General features: G+C 45.1%; 1 protein-coding gene across 3 annotated transcripts in view; it reads left to right on the forward strand.

Moving 5' to 3' along the window:
* Positions 1–12,505: 12,505 nt before the first annotated feature.
* The window catches only part of RASSF8 (Ras association domain family member 8), a 75,581-nt gene continuing 75,138 nt past the window's right edge, over positions 12,506–12,948 (forward strand). For 2 of the 3 annotated variants that reach the window (XM_050325379.1, XM_050325381.1), the window contains exon 1: positions 12,506–12,589. The gene's annotated coding sequence lies outside the window, so the exon portion shown is untranslated. The remainder of the gene's footprint in view (positions 12,590–12,948) is intronic. The other variant, XM_050325377.1, reaches the window with a different exon arrangement.

Raw genomic sequence — 12,948 nt, forward strand, 5'->3', positions numbered from 1 at the left:
TTCTGGCAGATCCTATCATTTCCCTAGATATAATACATTACCTTTTAATAAATTAGTATGTGCCTAACTTTAATGACCCGGGGAAATGTAATCTTTAAATTGATGGTATCCTTTTAAAGGAATTTAAGCGAAGATAAGTCTTATGTAAATTGCACAGTGTGTTATAGTTGTATCTGCCTTGAACGGGCTGCCTCCAGCCTGTAGGAGACTCACAGTTTTTAAAGACACAGCACAGGGGAACAACAGCCCCAACCTTCCCCTTTCACTGCTTCCCACACCATAAGGGGTGTTTGGGTTCACATCCCCTCTCTGGGCTGCTTTGATGCTGCGCAATTAAATTAACGTGGTTTTGGAGTGATGTGCTGTAAATTCACTTAGTGCTGCACAAACAGAGCTGCCCCTCTCAGGGCCATAAAACCGCCCTCAGCCACAGTGAGGGGAGTCACGTGAGTCCCATTTTGGGCACTGTTTGGCCCTGACTGTGTAATGGGTTGTGGGAAACTCATTACAGATCCCATTCCGTGTATCGGCGTAAATTTGTCAACCAGTAACTGGTATAATGGTGCTTTAAGGAACACACCTTTCACTTGCTACCTCTGATTAGTTTGCTGGAGTCTGTGAGAGTTTAATTTTTCACACCCTTCATTTAAAAAAGACCACAGGGAGGACAAATGAGCAAGCAGGGCCATAAATACATTACAGATGTGCGGAGTTTTCTTGGGGGGCTCGAGTCAGGAATGATTTGGGTGGAGCTGCCTGACATTCTGTGTTGTGGCTGTTCCGTGGAGGGCATGAAGGGTGCAGATACCAAGGGCACCTGATTGTACCCACAGACTTTGCTAGTAGCAAAGTAGGTATTTTCTCTCAACAGCTTTGAAAACTAATGCTGGTCTGGGGGATTTCTGTGTCTGCCCAAATTAGGAAGATGGAAACACAGATTCAGTCAGCAGAAAGCAAGGGGTTTTGCTGACACTCTTGGAATTTTCTCGGTACTGAGTGAAAAGCATTTCCATCACATCCCCGGTGATGCCCTGCATTAGACTGCCACGTAACAAAGCAAATCATGGTGCTCTTGGGCTCTGAAACTACTGCCAAACCCCGAAGAAAGAGCAGAGAAGGTGAAATTGGCCCCTTCGTTTCCTGATAACCATAGAGTGTCTCAGCCCTCAGATAACCAGACCTGTCCAGTGTCCCACGTTGAACAGGGGACTCTGCAGGGGCCACCACTCCACATCCCTCAGCCCCTTGGCTTTTCTTCCCATGTCTTACACCACAGGTCCCTGACCTCTCTGCTTCTTTGGGACCACACTAGGCACAGCTGTTTGCCCTGTGGGCTGTCCCTGGTCCAGGGGCCAAGAATTAAGGGAATGACCCACAGGACACCTACCAAGGCTTCACAGGGACAGCAGCCCTGCCCCTCGGCTGCAGTCAATCTGGGCAGGCATCTCCCACAGGATGATCGATAGCTGCACTCTTTCACCCACTTGGAAGGCAAATACAGACCAGGAGAAAACAAATTAAAGAGGAACACTTGCTCAGACATGCAACCTGCCCTCTCTGTCAGTCGAGGCCCATCGTACCACACATTAAACGAGGCTCTTCTGAGAACTCCTTGCGCTCCTTTCTTTTTCATGGAAGAGATGCCAGGCTAACGCTGAGGACACTGGGTCTTGTGGCCACCTACAAATTGCTTGCATGGGGTGGAGAGGGAGGGTGTGTTTTTAAAAAAGGCAAAAACCATTACAGATGCTTTGAAGTTTATAAACACTTAATACCGGAAAAGAGAAAAACACCCCTCATTTGTCCCAAAATTATTTAGAACCTTGTTTTCATCCTGAGTCTCTCCGGCACGGCTTGTGAAAGGTGAAATATTCACACAGCACTGGGCATAAATAGGTGCGTAACTTTGTCAAACTTCCCCCAAAAGTTTGGTGTGGAACAGGGATGGGAGCATTGTTTTAGGAAGTGTGCCTTTGGATGAAAGAAAAAAAGCCCTCAGAAAACAAAAGCAGTTTCACAGCAGGGTTTAAATGGGAAAAAGCAAACAGGATCATCTTCTTAACCCTCTCACTATTAAGAATCAAAACTCTGTCTAAACCTCATTTTCCTTAGAGTCAGCCTGTCTCTCTCTATGTGTCCCAAGTAACAAAGTCCTGTTACTTCTTTCCATTTTTCAGCCTACAGGAACTATTCTTACTTGCCCAAAGTGCCTCTGATTTCACTGCCAGGCTGTGTAAGGGAAGCTGAGCTGGAGCAGACTCTCCTCAGCTCCTACATTTAGAGGCAGCCAAGAAGGTATTGATCAACAGGAAAGATCTGGGGGGCGTTTGTCAGAAAATATCAGCCAATCTAAAAAAGTATATATTTCAACACGGGTTCTGTCAGCGCTCCTCAGGTGTGACAGGCTTAAAATCAGAGAACCCCCAAAGACAGCAAGAAGCTGAAGTGTGGGGATTCAGAGCAGGGTTAAATGACTGCCCTTCCTCAAAGGAAGAATTCAAGAATAATTTCTGCACTGAAAGCGTGGTCAGGCCTCTTTAGAATCGGGAGACCTGCAGAGCATCTCCGAGAGCTGCCTGCATCAGCTGCTATCTGAGTGCAGAGGGCTTATCATTACTTTACAAGCGGTGTTTGTACAGCACAGATAAACAGAATGATTATCTTATAGCAGCTTGACTCTTCCTTTGTTTCTGTCTTCGGCTGAAAGGCTGGGCAATTAGCTGAGAAACCCTCTTCTGCTACAATGCCTAAAAAGCCAGTCTTATTCAAGACCCGGTTTTCAGCCTGCCATTTGCACATACAGGTCATAGAAACCAAACTAAAAGTGACCGAGAAGCAAAGATCGGTCTCCCTTTTTATTTAGGCATGAACACAAGCCGAGTGACGTGAAAAAGCAAACAAACGGCAGAAGAAGTCAGGGGCAGGTCAGAAAAACAGAGAGATTAGAGGTTACTTGCTAGTGCTTGAAAAAAAAAATAAAAATTGGCCTAAATCAATTTACTGCGTGTTTACTGCTTTCCTGCTTGGCACATTGTTTGCCTTTACTTAGTGATCAGACCCTTGAAAGCCGCTTGGAGCTTTGATTTTACAGCAGTGAAGAAAAACACAGTTACAGGGCTGTGCTTGAACCACTTACACCTCCCGTGCTTAACATTTACACAGAAAGTTTTAGGGAGCAATTTAAGTGATGTCTTTGTGTTGGACATTTCTGCCTTGAATTTCTACCGTGTCACGTTAACGGGTTCCTTTTGCAGCTGAGTTCCTTAGAAAAATACCAGTAATTTAATAAAATTATTTTTCTGGGTTTTGACCAGCTATGCTTAATACTGTTTTTCCCTCTGCCATTTAACGTTATGGCCATTATTCTGCTTTTACACTTTCGTTCTTTTTTTGAGGAACTACAACTGATGGGCCGTCTGACATATAAGAGACAACAATAAAAAAATGGTACATCAATAATCAGATTTCAAGGAAATTCACTTACATAGCAGACTACCAGGCAAAAGTAGGTACTTAAAAAAAACAAACAGAGCCATTCTCTCTAAAGCTATTACTTTCTCTCTTCCTCTGCTTCCTCTAATAAGAAATTAAAATCCATCATGTTCAGGACATTGGAATATTCATCATTCTGTTCACTGGAGGGTTGTGCTTCAGGAGCAGTGGAAGAAAAACCTGAAACCAGTGCTCATTTTTACTTGGTATAGAAAATTACAGACCAGGTCCTCGTTTAGTGTAAATCGTTATATGTCTTTTTGAAGCAATTCTGAGAAAGTGGCCCTGGACCCAAAATGAAAATTACGCTTCTCCAGGCATTATAGTTACGAGCATGGACATTTGCAGAGGTTTTGTAGTTATATTTTCACACATGAGCATGGCATTTTCCCTTGGACAAAAATAGATTATTGTAGAGCTGAGCTCTCTTGTGGATTTAAAACCAGGAGAAGGTGCCACTTTGCCTTTAACCACCAGTAGAATTTCTCAGAAAGAAAGTTCCCTCCCACCAGGACTCTGCTGTTCCTTCTTCTAGGAATGCCCCAGGGGACCTGTGTGCTCTGTAGGACTGTACCCTACCAATCCTTACTGCAAAGGGACCCCAGGTAGGCATTAGATAAACACCACCACGATGGAACACAAGTAGCAACAACCCCCCTTCTGATACCCCTCTGCAGCTCACCAGTCCTTCCCACCCACAAAAGATGTGGAGCTGCAAACAGGGAGCTTGCTGGGCCAGAATGGGTTTGCTATGCAGCAACAGAGCTGCAGTTTTAAATAAGTGCACTAAAATACTTCCCTTGTATAGAAAAGAGAACGTTTGGTTCAGCTTATTTCCCGGGAAAGTAAATTAGCTTGCCCTGCTCTCAGGTCAGACCTGACCTTACGCCGCCACTGTCACAGCTATTTAGGCATCACTATATCCAGTGATTCAGTCACTCCTGTGGGCATATCCATAGCCCAGCCTTCAGCCAGCCAGGATGGAGCCCTCTCCCTTGCATCAGGATGCTGGAAAATGCATCTTTGTTATTCTCCTGTGAGACTGAGCGCTGGCTGTGTGTATGGGAAGAGACGCCAATCTCCGCTCTCTCCCGGGGCCAGGAAACAGCTTGTGGGAATATATGCCAATCCCTACTCTCTCCTGGGTCAGGAAACACCAGCCCAGACGTGGGTTATGTGAAGGTACAAGCAGGTGGCTGCGTCAGACCACCCTGCACGTGGCATTAGGAGGGAGGGTCGTACGGGGAAACCTCCCCGTCCAGCTCCTCGGGGACCTTGCACCCCATCCTGGCACAGCCTCTGCCAGGCTGTGACTCTGCATGGCTGATCAGATCCATCAGTGCTCCCAGTGTAGGGTGCACCAAGAAGGACAAGGAATTAGGGTGTTGCACCACAAATTTGCAAACCTCGTGGCTGGGGGAAGAACGTGAGGCACGAACCGATGTCTCCCACCTTGATTCACCAGTGAACGATCTGCTCCCAACAGATTTTTGAAGCCAAGATGCGTGGCTGTAAAAGTTAAATACCAAAAAACCCTAATCCAGCAAGGACATGCATAGATCTGTAAATACATGTGTGGTTGTTGTGGATGGAGCCTCACGCAGGCATACAAGCCTTTTGAAGATTTTGGCCTTAAAAAAGACACCATCTCAAAGGCAGGGAGAGGACAGGAAAAGCAGCAGGAAGGAAACTGTAATCCCAATAACAACCAGTTTATAATGTAGGCACCTGAAACTTTCTCGCAAACCTGCTTTTGCCATTCTCTTTGCTCTTTTTCAGTTGTGTCTGAAGGTGACAAAAAACGAAACCCCTCAAAAACAAGGGGGCTCCACGAGAGAGGCGACGACAGGTAAAGCCAGGAAAGAGCTTTTCACAGCTCTGATTTCCAATAACTTACTTGGAAGGCGTAGAACTACCCAATTATCCTAAAACAGTCATCCAATTTGTTTCTCTGTGGGGAAGCCTGGCTCTCTAGGGCCATGAGGGTCAGGAAATGAGTTCTTTGTTGAAAGCAGGTACCTTGCCCTCTCCTGTTTCCCAACCTGCAGACCACAAAAGCAGAGAATGAGGCTGAGAAAACGGCTTTACAAAACAACAGGGAAACTGTTTTCAACAGAGAAACAGAATCTGCTGAAGTCATGTTAAACACAGACCTTGCAAAGCAAAGCACCAATTTTTGCTAGGACAGCCTAAAACATCTATTACAAAGCTACACAGACCTGGTGTACAGTGAGGTTTTAGTGCTTATTCCCAAGCTTTTCCAAAAATCCCTGGGAAGTAAAAAACTCTTTTTCCCATGCAAACTTCTTAATATGGAAACCTCAGCAGCAATACTTTATTCTGGTTTTTTTTTCCCTTCTCCATTTTGATGTGTGTTTTCAAAGCCCTCTAGGCATCTATTTGCATTTTCCAAAAGCTTTGTAAATCTGGCCCCAACTTACTTATGAAAATGGGGAATTACTGAAGTGTTTTTGAAATTTTGCACTCTTTGTATTTTAAAGTATATTAGACTTCATTTTGCTGCTTCAGGGGACAGGTAATTCCTATGATTTTCAATGGAGATGAAGAACTGTGCAGTAGGAAACACAGAGGGTTTAAAGTTTATTGACAAGACCTAAATGTGAGAGGGGTTCAGTATATCTTATGTGCATGATAAAAATCTGTGCATAGTAAAAAAGTAGGCATGTCTTTTGGCATACCTTTGCCAGCTTTGCAGAAAAATAACAAAACAGTGATTTATAAACTGAAAAGGAATATAGTTATAAATGTATTTAAATATATTGCTCACAGAGCAATATCTTATATTTAAGCAATATCTTACATTGGAAAGGGTATTTGTTCTAAACCATAAGCAATAGCACCATGCCAGGCCCTTCAAATATTGCTGGTTTGTGAACTTCATGTAAGGACATTTTAGGATCTCAAAGCTTTGTATCACAACTGGAGAGAGAGGGGATTCCTCTATGTTTTACAGGAAAACAAGAAACCAAACACCAAAACCAAAGAAACATTGGAATGACAGAGACTTTAAAACTTTGCTGTTGTCTAAATGTCCTTGATCAGAGAAGGGCACAGATTTCCAGACATCAAGCAAATTAACTCCTACATTAAATATTATACCCGTTTCAAGGGCACACTTCCAGGATCCTAAATTAAAATCTTCTTCTTGTCATTTCCTCCTAGTTAAGTCAACTATTTTTGTCCCCGTCATTGGATTTCTTTTAAGGTGTGACTTTTTATTTTTTTTTTTCTGTACTAAACCAGCTCTTCAACAGAAGACTCATTTTAGATAGTTTGATCTTCAGATGGTTTCTCAGTCCTTGGTTGGTGTAGTGCTACTGTCACCACTGAGCTCCTCAAGGGAAGACAGATGCAAGTTCCCATAGGGATGTTAATTTGTTTTAACTAATATCTGTCCACTTTCTCAGAGCTTTATTATATGCCTTTTTTTATATGTCTTTATCTCTTTTCTGAAATGCTTGATATTTAGACTGATCTTTCTTTCCGGGAATTGGCAAAAAGTGCTTGCATGAAACTTAATAAGCTAAGCATTTTTGTTGTTATTATGTTCAAATTAAATGTCCAAAGACTGGTATTGGTAACTTGTTCCCCCCCATATCATACTACATTTAGATTTCCTCTTCTTTGCATTTTGGTTTTAGAACTGTCAAGGTTCACATATTTCCTGCTTGTCTTTGTAACCATGACAACTACAAACTTACTTATTTCTGTAATGAAAGCCAACACTCCTTCTCGTGCGATGATCTACGGGAGAGAGAGAACTTTAAGAAAAATATTTCGAAAATTGCAGTTTCCGATCGACTGTGCCAGAGAACTATTGATTTAAACAGGCCTGGGAAATCTTTAAGGTCTGGTTTATAGGTGTTCACCCAAATAACCTTCCTCCACCCTAAATTTCAGCATATTCCTCTAACTTGAGTGAACTGATCTATCTCTGAAGGGAGAAGATGACTTTCTACTCACCAAGGAAAATCAGAGGAAAAGAGCCATTTGCTGATGAACAGATAGAAGCAGGCTTGCCTGATTCCCATTCCTGTGCAATAAACTGAATAACCACACTGGTGAGTAATGAGTATCTTGCCTGCCTGTAATTATCTCTTAATATGTTCATGCTGTGCTTAGGTTGGACCCATGGACTGGGGGAGCTACTAGGTATTACTGATAGTACTGACAACAAAAATAAGAGTACAAGATCACCCTGACTGCTTATTCAAGGCTGGTTCCCTAGTTAGTGTGAGTTAAAATACGTGGCCAGGCCAGGATGAAGGAGGAGGAATTTGGTCAGGATTTTTTTGACTCTTTTTTTTTTTTTGGAGCTGATTTGGATTTCTTCCATGGAACTGAGTCTTGAACTCTGCAGTCTCTGGGAGTACCCAGAATCTGTTGTGTGACATGGAAATAGAACATATTTCACATCTGAGAATATCAGTCTTTTGAATTTCAACCATTATAAGATGGAGATTGCGATTTTCTGTATATTTAACACAGCCCACTGCTCACACTCAATACACAGCAAGGCAAGACCTAGAAAACACAGAGGACAAACAACCAGGAATTATTGCTTTTCAGGCTCCAAGAAATAAATATTAACTGAAAAGAAAAACAAAACTAAGATGAAAGAGTTTGAAGAATGCACTTAAATTCTAATCTGATGTTTGTTTTCTCCTGAATATCAGACAGCAGCTCTATTTAAAAAAAAAACCAAAAAAAACACAACAGCCTCTTGAAATGTTCATTTTACAGTTAAGCAAATACAGGGCAAGACATAAATTAACCCCACTCCAAATCAACTTGTTTTTCTGCTTGTTGAGTATCAGTTCAGATTTATTTGCTATGGAGCAAATTCAGCAAAGCACTTAAGCACATGCACAACTTTGATCATGCAAGCGGCCCCACTGAGACTATTCACATGCTTAAATATGAGTACACAGTTAAATAACTGGCTGAATCCAGACCTACTTTTCCTCAAGAAAGCATCTGCAGAGACAGAGTTGTTCTAGTCTGACCATGAAGAGCAGGAAGCAAATGCATGATAGTGAAAGCTGTGTTGATCACTTGTAACTGGTCACACAGAGCTGTTTCTGTTCTCAGTGAGCTGGATTTTAAAGTCCAGATTAAATGTAAAGAGCCCACCGAGACACTGGATTTCCCAAGGTGAAATGACAGTGGAAAGGAAAGGCAGAGGTAACTGAAGATAGAGCAAGGAGAGGAGGAAACTAAGGAACCTCAGAAACATTCTCTTCCTGGTTTCGGTCAAAAAGGCACCATTCTTGGAAAACTTGCATAACCAAAAGGCACGTGGGGCCTATTTTCTCCTTTCTGTCCTCATTAGGAACATCTGTGTGACACTGTGTGTCTGTGGCTGTGTGGTGTAAGCAATTCCCTGTGCCTTTTACCCCTTTCCTGGGATACTTTAGTTACCTCTTTGGCAAAACCAAAGCAGGATCTTTAAGGGAAAATCTGCCTCCCACTAAGAATTAGTGATACAGATCTTAAAACTCCCTTGGCTAGATCCTCAGGATTGCCACATAAGTGCAGGGATGTGTTCCAGTGTTGTAGGGAGTTAGTTCCTACCCTTCTCCAGCAACGTGGGAAGGAAGGACTGACTGAAGGTGAATGTGACACAAATTATTTGGGATTACATAAAAGGCAATAAAGTTAGGAAGCCATAGGGGTGGGCACCAGGAGTGAAGAACTGTCACGGCAGAGTCATCCTGGGTCAGCACAAAGTCGTGCCCTTGGCTGGTACAATTCAGCATCACTCCATAATACCTTCCTAACCAATGTTCCAGGGAAACAAGGCATCCTGTTCTTTCACTACAGCTCGAGGAGCAGCTGGACTGCTATGCTGCATAAGGGAGGTATTTGTACAATTTCAGGCCTATTTCATGGCTGGATTTGAGCCTCATTTCCCCCCTTTTTTCGCTTAAATGACCATTGACATCTTCCTTGAGATAGCTTTGGTCAAATTCTCGGTCAAATTTATGCAATCTCACCAACACTGAAATTCACTTTTTGCCACCACCTCACGTTCCCAAAGAGTTACATTTTTGATGTACAAAATAGCTCTGAAAATGTATGGGATGCCCTCCCTGGACATACTGGCTTATTAACTTGTGCAACAATTACTCTGAAAAATTCACAAGCAGCAGAAACGTGTTCTCTTCGGTGCCCTCATAAGTGAGAATTACAAAAGGGAAAGAGGAAAAAAATAAGACATTGGAATATTAAAAATTCCAGTGCTCAGCCAGCAAGTGAAACACCACACCAACACTGAACATAAACATTTTACGCATGTGCTGAACATCCAGAAATCTCTTAATTGTGGCCATTACTTTCTCCTCTATAAAAGGATGATTTACATTCACTAAACTTTCTAACGTGGAATGATATCAAGTGCATAAAAAAAATTTGTTGGGCTTGAGAAACTAATCCGAGGGTGAGTTTTCAATAGTAAACTTGATGTTTGATGATTCGGCCCCCAGTTCTGCTGAACACCTGGAGGGGCAAACAATACAAACTCAATGACTTATCAAGTACTTGTTTTCAGTAAACCATTAACTCCTTGAAAAAAAGGCTTTTCTCCTCCCAACAATAATTTCCCAGGTCATATAGTTTCAATGGCTTCCCAGATCACTCACTTCATACGAGTCCCTGAGAAGCCTGGATTTTGAGAAAAGATCTTCCATGAGTTTTACAGCCCTCGTTTACAGGCTTCACGGAAAAAGGAAGCGGTATATTCTGAGAACAGCAATCCACGGGAGCTTTACAGCAATACTTGGTTAAATATCTTGCGACAAACAATCTAGCTGGAAATCACATCCTTTTTCCGCCCCCCGATTTTAAGTTGTCTGCTGGCACTCTAGAAAGTCATAGAAATACCCGGTGCAAACAAATCTCATCCACTAGACTGCAGGACTGGCCATCAGCACCATTCTTTTCTACCATGGTTCTCCCTCAAATGTTATTTTTGAAAAGTTTCTTAAGCTGAAGGCATGTTTGTGGGTAGCTGACCGTGGAAAGCACACGGACCCCAACAGAACCACCCGATCTTACCGATTTCTTCCTAACCACACCTAATTTCACGTCGTGCTTAAGGCCTTTCTCACACACTGCTTAGCACCTTCTTCCTGTGCAAAATAGGATAAAAAGGCATCGACACAGATAAGAACTAGAAGTGTCCTTCTGTGCCCTGAAGACTTTTCCAGCAGGAGCTTTACATCTTGCCAGGTGTGCTCACGAAAAAATACACTTGGCGGGTAAGAAGCCTGTGAAGGAAGTTGTGATCACAGCCCAAGATCCAGACCCACTAGAAGTATTTATAGAAACCTCTCCAAACCCAAATCGTGCAAATGTTTATTTGCTTGCGTTTAAATTGGAAGCACGTGCGTGCTCTTGAAAAAACGTCCTCCATGGAGCGTCAATGCAGAGTTGCACAGAAGCAAAATCCTGCTCTCCTCTGAAGGATCAGGAATTTAGGAAAAAAAAAAAAACGCCAAAAATTCCACTTTGCTACACTCAAAACCCACAGGAGGAATGGCACAGGAACATCGTTAAAACGCAATCATAACAAAATCAACAAAAAAAAAAGTTCCCTTGATGAGACTCTTTTTTAAATGACCAGCGTGCCCTGACCTGTGGACATGGTGCACAGGCAGCTCTGGAAAGGCCAAGAGCTCAGGGAAGAGCTGGGAATGACGGCTGCTGCTCTGCTGCTGCTGCTGGTAGCTCAGACAGTGAAAAATGCCTGTGAATCACAGCTCTGAAGTTCATTTTCAAATAGGTTTCAGTTTGGTCTTGTTTTTTTTTTTTTTTTTTTCTAATAGCATTTTTATTATTATTATTCCAAGTCGCATAAAGACAAAAAACTGATTAAAACTTCTCATTCAAAACTTTTTTTGCCCCAAACTTTGTCTGCAGTGTTCAGTGCTCTGAGGTTCATGACTTCTTTGTTTTTTAATTGTTTTTTTCTCCCAGGGAATTTTCCATCATCAAAAGCCCGAAGCAGAAAACAATAGGGGGAAAAAACCAACCAAACAAAAACCCCCAAAACACAAACAAACAAAAAACACAAACACCAAACACCCTGACTGCCGGCTTTCCTTTAAAACAAGCACCAAAGGCATTCATTCTTGCTTCTCACAGAAACAACAGGGGAAAATCTTGGGGAGAAAAGGAATATAACCAGATTGGAGGATGGACCGGGAGGGGGATCGGAGCGGGACTCTGGGGCTCTATCCCCACAGGGGTACGAGGGAAAACAAGAATACAACCCCGAGCTTACAGCCGAAGCCTCTCCCTTGTCCTTTGGGACCGAAATGGGACCCCGAAGCTTCATCCCCGCCGGGGTGTGCGGGAAAACCAGAACAGAACCCCAAGCATCTCGCTGTCCTTCGGGACCGCAGCGGGACCCCAAGGGCTCCATCCCCGCCAGGGTGCGAGGGAAAACCAGAACAACAACCCCAAGCCTAAAGCACTGTCCTTTGGGATTGGAGGGGGTCCCCGGGCTCCATCCCCGCGGGGGTGCGAGTGGAAACAAGAGCAGAACCTCAAGCATCTCGCTGTCCTGCGGGACCGCAGCGGGACCCCCGGGGCTCCATCCCCGCCGGGTGTGCGGGCGGCCCCGAGCTCCCACCGCCCCGCGGGGGGCTCGGCGGAGGGCGCGGCGATTTTGGGTGACACCGCCTTCCCGCGGCCGAGGCGGCGGCGGCTGCGGGGGAGGAACGCGGGGCAGGGTGCGGGGGCAGCCCCGGCGTGAGGGGGAGCGGCTGCGGCTTTAAGAGCTCCCACAATGCCGTGCTGGCGTCCCAGTTCCGTTACATGTCTCCCCCGGTGAAGGGGAGCGAGGGAGCGGCAGGAAGGAGGCGGAGGAGGACACCCACACACCCACCCACCCTCCCTCCCTCCCTCCCGGCCGCGGGGCTGAGCCCCCCCCTCAGGCGCCGCTGCGGCCGCGCCGCCCCCCGCGGGCAGCGAGGCGGGGCCGGCGGGCGCTGGCGCTGCCCCGGGAGCCGCCGCGGAGCCGCCGCCGGACGGAGGGGAGCGAGCGAGCGAGTGAGGGCGGGCAGCGGGAGCGGTGAGTGCGCGGCCGAACTCTCGGAGCCCTCCTTTCCTCGCTCGGCTTCCCTCCTCCGGTCCCCTCCGTGCCTCTCCCGCAGCCCGCCCCGCTCCCCTCGCCTCTCGCTGCCGGCTCGTCCCCGCTGCTGCTGCTGCGGGCTGGGTGACCCTTCCCTGCCGCCCCATTTCCCGCTGCCCCCTTCCTCGCTCGCCAACTTTCCCCGTCCGCTTCCCACCTCTCCTCGGATTTCCATTTTTTTTTCCTTTATGTTTATTTATTTATTTTTTCCCCCCCAACCCTCTCGCTCCCGTTCCCGTCCTTTTTCGCTCCTTCCTTCGCTGCTGCTACTTCCCCGGCTTCCTCCGGCTTTTTCCTCT

The sequence above is a fragment of the Myiozetetes cayanensis genome, unplaced genomic scaffold, assembly GCF_022539395.1.
Source record: "Myiozetetes cayanensis isolate MyiCay16 unplaced genomic scaffold, myiCay2020 scf3, whole genome shotgun sequence".
Classification (NCBI taxonomy): Eukaryota; Metazoa; Chordata; class Aves; order Passeriformes; family Tyrannidae; genus Myiozetetes; species Myiozetetes cayanensis.